General features: G+C 40.2%; 1 pseudogene; it reads left to right on the plus strand.

Moving 5' to 3' along the window:
• Positions 1-3,888: 3,888 nt before the first annotated feature.
• On the plus strand, positions 3,889-4,833 carry LOC113886299 (annotated as a pseudogene).
• The last annotated feature ends 3,524 nt before the right edge of the window (positions 4,834-8,357 follow it).

Here is an 8,357-nt window from a genome sequence, read left to right on the forward strand (position 1 = left end):
ATTGTATTGGTTTTGCCATACATCAACATGAATCTGCCACAGGTGTACACATGTTCCCCGTCCTGAACCCCCCTCCCGCCTCCCTCCCTGTACCATCCCTTTGGTCATCCCAGTGCACCAGCCCAAAGCATCCAGTATCATGCATCGAGCCTGGACTGGCGACTCGTTTCACATATGATACTATACATGTTTCAATGCCATTCTCCCAAATCATCCCATCCTCTCCCTCTCCCACAGAGTCCAAAAGACTGTTCTATACATCTGTGTCTCTTTGCTGTCTCGCATACAGGGTTATCATTACCATCTTTCTAAATTCCATATATATGCGTTAGTATACTGTACTGGTGTTTTTCTTTCTGGCTTACTTCACTCTGTATAATAGGCTCCAGTTTCATCCACCTCATTAGAACTGATTCAAATGTATTCTTTTTAATGGCTGAATAATACTCCATTGTGTATATGTACTACAGCTTTCTTATCCATTCATCTGCTGATGGACATCTAGGTTGCCAATGATTCTGGATGTTTGCAGCAGCTTAGCTCAGTGTGACATAATACTGCAAATTAAAATCCTATTTAGTTAAAAAAAGATTTACATTTTATGCACCTTGCAATGGCAACCCACTCCAGTACTCTTGCCTGGAAAATCCTATGGACGGAGGAGCCTGGTGGACTGCAGTCCATGGGGTCGCTAAGAGTCAGGCACGACAGACCGACTTCACTTTCACTTTCATGCATTGGAGAAGGAAATGGCAACCCACTCCAGTGTTCTTGCCTGGAGAATCCCAGGGATGGGGGAGCCTGGTGGGCTGCCGTCTATGGGGTCGCACAGAGTTGGACATGACTGAAGTGACTTAGCAGCAGCAGCAGCATGATAGTCTAGTATGAAACTTAATTTACTGCTGACTTTGTTAAGTTAGAACATATTGGGCTTGAGTTAAGAAAACAAACCAGGAATTAGCCAAAGATATAGCTCAGTGAAAAGGATAACGGTTGACACATTTTGTTATAACTACATCAGGCTACTGTGACCATTATGTAGATAGAAGAAAGGAGGATAATGAGTTAGTTTTGCAATGTTAGAAATAAGCTGAGTATCTCTACAATCATTTCTCTGCCTGTATTTATACTGGTTGTGTTAAAGATGAAAGAATGACCTTTAACTTTAGCTTAGCACTTTGCCATAAACTTTCTTGTAATGTGACTTCATGTAATATAAACTTGGAGGGAGTGTTTCTGTTTCCTGCATCACCTAAATAAAACTTCTAACATTTTCATAGAAAACACATGCTTTAATGAATCTCTAAGGTCCTCATCAAGACTAAGCCCAAAAATGTTTATCTTGTGGGACACATTTCAATTTTGTCCTGAGTAATTTTTGGTACTCTTGTTATTTCTAAGGATTTAGTAATAATAGTTGGGACTCATTTTAGTAATGATTGGGTTTTCAATTATCCTATGTGTAATCCATACGAAAGATTTTCCAAATATTTTTCTTGTGTCTCTGCTCTCTTTATTCTTTCTTATTGAGTTCGCCCGACTCCATGACTCTGTGGGAATGGTCCCCAGATCTTTTTATCAGATTCTGGTCTTCCTCTTGAGCATTATTTAGCCTTATTTGGGTTGTATACTTCTTTTTAGTTGCTCAGTTGTGTCCAACTCTTTGTGACCCCAGGGACTATGTAACCCACCAGGCTTCTCTGTTCATGGGATTTTTCAGGCAAAAATACTGCTGTGGGTTCCCATACTTCTACTTGCTTGTCCAGCTGGGAACTCAAGATCAGCATGTTCACAACTGAATGCATAATGTTTGTGAACATTCCTATTCTTTCTGAATTTTCTGTTTGTAGTAACATCATAGTTTAACCTAGCACCTAGGCTAATATCTTTGGGATTTTTGTCTATTTCTGTCCCATTTGTGAGAAGCTCTACTGACTTTCCTTTCAGTATCTCTTGCATGTGTTTGTTTCTTGGAATTATTCACAGTAGCACAGTTAATTCAGAGCATTTTTATCATTCATTGATCTTTTTTTGCCTCTTGTGAGTCGTCTTGTCTCTAGTCACTCTTACACCAGGCCATTCTACCAGCCATTGCCATATTAACCTTTCTAAGCTTGCACTTAGATGATTTCAATCCTATGTCAAAAATAGAAATAAAAATCTCGAATGGTTCCTAATGGCTTCCGATAGTGAGTTGACCTTGATTTTGGCATTTGAAACCTTCTATTGACCCAAATCTGCCTTTTGATCTATGCTGTCAGAGAGAGACATTGAGACATTTCTGAGAATTTGTGGAAATCCTCTTTGCGACATTCAGGGAAGATGAAAATTATATTATTTTCTCTGAATTCAGCAGCTTTGATCTGAAGTGCTCTTAGATGACATCTAAGAGTATGGCAGTGACCTTACAGGCCTTACTGATGTCTTTCCTGTCTCACACTCAGGTCTGCAAAGAAAAACACCAGTACTACATAAGCCTTTGCCTGCAGGGCAAGAATTTTGTTGTAGTGTCCAACATAGGTTCCAGGAAAGATGGGAAAGGGATCCTCATTCCTTTATTCTTTTATTGTACAAATATTTATTGGGTGCCTATTATGTGCCAAGTATTGCTCTGAGGTGCTGCAGAAATACCTCTGAAGAAAATAGAAAAAAAATATGCTTAGATTCAAACGTTTGTGAGTACATAAATGTGTGTTTATGTGTGGTGGGAACATGCAAGGAACGAATAAATGTATAGTATTTCATATAGTGATAGATGCTAGAAAGAAACCACGTGGATGCAGGGGAGATTCAGCTTTTCTATTTGGGGATGCGTCCTATTTTACAAGAAACTAAAAGGTCTGTAAAATGGTATAGTTCCAGTAACTCGGTGTTGTTATCATGAACTAGGCTGAATATGCGAAGTAGGTAATTTCTTTTTGCCTCAAAGTCTGACCTCTGGGGAAAACACTAAGAAACCATAGGTCTTTTAACTTTTAATCAGGTTCCTAGGATTTCCCAATTCATAAAAACCCATGGGTCATATTAGCAGGTGGCTCCCTGGGCACCAGCAGATGCTATTTACACCCTCTAATTTGAAGAGGACACTTTGCAGAGCCACCATCAGAAATCATGACCTGTAACTCGTGGCATCTCAGAGCCAGAGCCACTGAGGTCTGTGCTCTGGCTTCATTAGTCTGAAACTCACTGAAAACAAAACAACAGAAAACTCTGTTTTAGGTTGCTCTCCCTCAAAATTCATCAGAGCCACTTGCCCTTCCATGCAAATGATGGAGAAGAGTTAATAAGGTGAGCTGACCTTGATTTTGTCATTTGGAAGCTTCCAAAACTGACCCAAATCTGAGTTTTGATCTGATTCTGTGCTGAATTTAGCAAGGAGAGACATTAGGACCTTTCTGAGAGCTTGTAGAAGTCCTTTATCTGACATTTGGGAAGGATGAAAGTGACTTTGTTTCTCTGAGCTCAATTAATCCAGCAGGACTGAGGTCCTCATGAGGTGAGTGTTGAATTTTATCTGTCCTGTTACTCGTCTTCCAAACCTCATCTGTGAAAGCCTGGGACACCCTGAAATGATGTGCCTTCTCTCTGCTGAGATGATCACTGATCATTGGGTGGGCCTGGTAAACTGTCAGAGCAGAAGTGGAGCAGAGATGCTGTTGTCATGAGGTCACAGTGTTACTGAATCTTATCCCTGTAGAACTTGCCCATTAGTGTTTTTGATACCCATCTTTAAAAATTCCCTCAGCCTTTATACAGAAAAGAAAACAAAGGCACAGAGGGGTGGGTCGGGGTTCCTTCTCACATTCTGGGTCTGTCTCATTAGAGTGGTGTTGGGTGGAGAGAGTGGGGTACTCGTTTTAACATTACCCTCTGTCCTATTCTCCAGGTATGTCCTAGGGAAGAATGGCCCCAGGGAATGAATCTTCAGTGACTGAGTTTATCCTGCTGGGTATAACACAAGAGCCAGGACTCCAGCTGCCTCTGTTTTTCATTTTCTTAGCAGTTTATGCAGTCACTGTGGTGGGGAACGTTGGCTTGATTATTCTTATTGGTCTGAACCCTCACCTGCACACTCCCATGTACTACTTTCTCTTCAACCTTTCCTTCATTGATCTCTGCCACTCCTCTGTCATTACCCCTAAAATGCTGATGAGTTTCGTAAGCCAGAACATCATCTCTTACGCAGAGTGCATGACTCAGCTCTGCTTCTTCTCCTTCTTTGTTATTGATGAGTGCTGTATTTTGACGTCAATGGCCTATGACCGATACGTGGCCATCTGTAAGCCCCTGCTGTACAAGGTCTCCATGCCCCGTCAGGTCTGCCTCATGCTGACGGTGGGTGTATACGCGATGGGGCTTGTGGGTGCCATGGCCCACACTGCGTGCATGCTGCGACTCTCCTTCTGTGATGGAAACATCATCAATCACTACATGTGTGACATCCCTCCTCTCCTCCAGCTCTCCTGCACAAGCACCTCCATCAATGAGCTGGTGGTTTTCATTGTGGTGGGTGTCAATGTCATAGTGCCCAGTGTCACCATCTTCATTTCTTACACCTTGATCCTCTCCAACATCCTCCACATCCGTTCTGCAGAGGGCAGGTCCAAAGCCTTCAGTACCTGCAGCTCCCACATAATCGTGGTTTCTCTTTTCTTTGGATCATCTGCATTCATGTATCTCAAGCCTTTTCCCGCTGAGTCTCTGGATGAAGAGAAAGTGTCCACAGTTTTTTACACCATTGTGGGGCCAATGGTGAATCCTTTCATCTACAGTTTGAGGAACAAAGATGTCCAAATTGCACTGAGTAAGACTTTGAGGAAAAGGGTGTTCTAAGTGGAACTTTATTGTACTATTTGCTGGTACTATTTGTTACTAATAATTAGTAGTATTTGTTATCAATAATTAGTACTATTTGTTACTAGTAATTATTACAAATATCACTCTTTCCCTTCCCTGTGACAGCCAAGGTGGTTCTTTCTCAGATCTTCACTGTGAGAACCTGCTGGGGTGTTTTGAAGGTAAAATCCAAGAAAGTGAGGCAGTCCCCTAAAACTGTGGCTCCTATGGTGTGCTGCAAGTCTTTGGGGTTTCAAAGAGTCAGATATGACTTAGTGACTGAATAACAATGAATCTTAATATATATTTAATAGAAACATGTTATCTGTGACTCTAATCTAGCATCATAGGATTCATGGTAGACTTTCCCTTTTGTGTATCTGTAAATTCTTTCTTTGATGGTGTCATCTACTTATTTGACTGTACATTGTAAGGAGAAAAGGGGGAAAAGAAAACTGTACACAAGCACTGTACTCCAGATGGTAAATGTGTTTCTCACACTGGTATTGATGTGCAATTCTACCACATGTGTACTGGGATTGAATGAATGATAATAAATTTAGATAATAAAAATTTTGTTATAACCAAATGCCTTTCCCTGACTAACTTGCTTATGACTGGTAATGATGCTGTACACTCTCACAAAGTGTAGTGGAAGGGCATTCCTTGCTTTCCCCTTGTCTTTGACCGGTTATTAAAAACCTGCTAAAAATCTGGATGTCTCAGTCTTTATTCTTAGAGAAGGAAGAATGAGAGCCTTGACTCATATTGGCTTAAAGAGGATTCAGAGAAGAACCAGCTTCAACTGTGATTTCTAGCCTCTGTGCCTGAAACATTTTCCATAAATAAAACAGATTTACTTTTGTATAAATACAAGAAGGTGGAATAAACTTAAATTGTAAAAAAATGGAATGCTACTCAACAGCAAAGGAAATGGCTATTGATACACGCAACAAATGGGATGAACATTAAAGGCATCATGACTATTGAAAAAAGCCAGTCTCAGAGATTGCATATTGTTTGATTTCATTTATTATCCGCCAAATGACTTGACTATCAAGGTGAAGATGAAAGAGATGGAGATGGAGAAAACAGAGATGAAGGTGGAAGGGGATGGGTGTGACTATAAAAGAGTAGTATAAGAATTTCTAAAGGCAGTGAAACAGTTCTGTATCCAGTCGTGGTGTTGCTACATGAATATATACAAAGGATCAAATTGCACAGATCTACACACATGTACACACACACAATATAAACACTCAGTGCATATAAAACTGCTAAAACCTCACTGTCTGCAGTCCTGAAGTCTTGTTACCATTACTAAACCAGTGTCCGTTTCCTGGTTTTACTATTACACAGCAATTGCGAAAGATGTCATCATGATAGGAAGCTAGATGGAGTTCAAGGGACTCTACATTATTTTAGCCAACACCCTGTGAATCTATACTTATTTCAAAATAAATGTTAGCTGCAATCTCAGAAGCACACATAGAAATTAATACATATCTGCTGCTGCTGCTAAGTCGCTTCAGTCGTGTCTGACTCTGTGTGACCCCATAGATGGCAGCCCACCAGGCTCCCCCGTCCCTGGGATTCTCCAGGCAAGAACGCTGGAGTGGGTCGCCATTTCCTTCTCCAATGCATGAAAGTGAAAAGTGAAAGTGAAGTCACTCAGTTGTGTCCGACTCTTCGAGACCCCATGGACTGCAGCCCACCAGGCTCCTCCATCCATGGGATTTTCCAGGCAAGAGTACTGGAGTGGGGTGCCATTGCTTTCTCTGTAATACATATCTAGAAATTCTAAAGTCATATTTTCTTGAAATAAAACACGTGTATACCTGTGGTGGATTCATGTTGATGTATGGCAAACCCAATACAATATTGTAAAGTAATTAGCTTCCAATTTAAATAAATTTATATAAAAAAAGAAATAGAAGTCTTTGAACAGTGATTTTCTTATGTGCTCTATGCTTAGTCACCCAGTCATGTCCGATTCTTTGTGACTCCATGGACTGTAGCCCTCCAGGCTGCTCTGTCCATGGGGATTCTCCAAGCAAGAATATTGGAGTGGGTTGCCGTGCCCCCCTCCAGGAGATCTTCCCAACTTAGGGATTGAACCCAGGTCTCCCACATTGCAGGTGGATTCTTTATTGTCTGAGCCACCAAGGAAGCCCAAGAATACTGGAGTGGATAGCCTATCTCTTCTCCAGGGGATCTTTCTGACCCAGAAATTGAGCCAGGGTCTCCTGGATTCCAGGCATATTCTTTACCAGCTGATCTACCAGGGAAGCCCCTGATTTTCTTATAGACTTAATTTATTAAAAGCAAAGACATACTGAGTCAGAACAGCCCAAACTAAATGTTGGATTAGAATTATACCTAATAGCATTTTACTGAAACATTAATGTCTAAAAGCAATAAAAATATCCTTTTACTATATGTCTATAAAATGTTCATAAATATTTAAAGATACTCAATCTATTTTACAAAGCAAATAACCTTTACTGAAGTGTTTATAAATTTTTACAAAAATTAATATGTTACCTGGAATGACAGTTAATGAAATTTTCAGTGACATTAATTATTTTCATTTTTATGAAGCACAGAGAGGATCTTTTTCTATGTTCCAGGGGATGTATGTTCCCTGAAGGAAAACTAACATTTACTATCATGATTAGGGTATAAAAATAGACACCAATTTCTTGCCTGCAGAGCGTATCACAATGGGAAGGTCTTAGGGGAGACTTACCCCTGGATTTCTAATCAGATATAAAAAAAATTACAAGCCTTAAGCAAATGCCATGTGCTCTATAACATGGTGATGTAGCTGCCAAGTCTATGGTTTCCCTTTACAGTCTCCTAATAGATTTATAGGTACAACTTTAACCTGAACCTTAGACTAACTCCTGTTATTCAGACTGTCATATCAGTGCTCTGACTCTTTTGCCAACACAGGGAGAAGATTCTGTGACTGCATCTGCTCAGCGTCGATATCTCCAAAGCCAGCTCTTCCAGAAGAGTGGAGGTGAAACACATGTGAAGCTCCCTCGGTTCTGAGTTCCCTCAATGGAAGGAATGTGAGTTAACCAGATTTCTTTTTCTCTTGTCGCTAAAAAATGAGGAAAAGTATTTATATTGACTACCAAGAAACTCCAAGGTCTGGATCTCTGACTCAACTGCTTGTATTGTTCTGAGCATATCCTCTGTGTTGGCTTTGTCCTTGTTCTGGTAACAGGGGAACTATAGCAGTTCCAAGTGACAAATCCAGAACATAGCAATATCAGAGGAAGAAAATATTTTTCTCCTAAATTTTTTTTTGTTGAAATATATGTATCATACAACTTTATATGTCATAGTAAGAATACAGCTTGGTTTGTTTTCACTAACTTAATGGCTAATTTAATCAGCACCCAAATTAATTTATTTCTCTTTCATGCCATCCTACAAAACATGGTAAAGTACATCCACCTTGTTTTATTCATCCTCTGTTCTTCTAGGATGGAATAGAGCAGGAAAATGTG

The sequence above is a fragment of the Bos indicus x Bos taurus genome, chromosome 29, assembly GCF_003369695.1.
Source record: "Bos indicus x Bos taurus breed Angus x Brahman F1 hybrid chromosome 29, Bos_hybrid_MaternalHap_v2.0, whole genome shotgun sequence".
In the NCBI taxonomy this organism is placed as follows: Eukaryota; Metazoa; Chordata; class Mammalia; order Artiodactyla; family Bovidae; genus Bos; species Bos indicus x Bos taurus.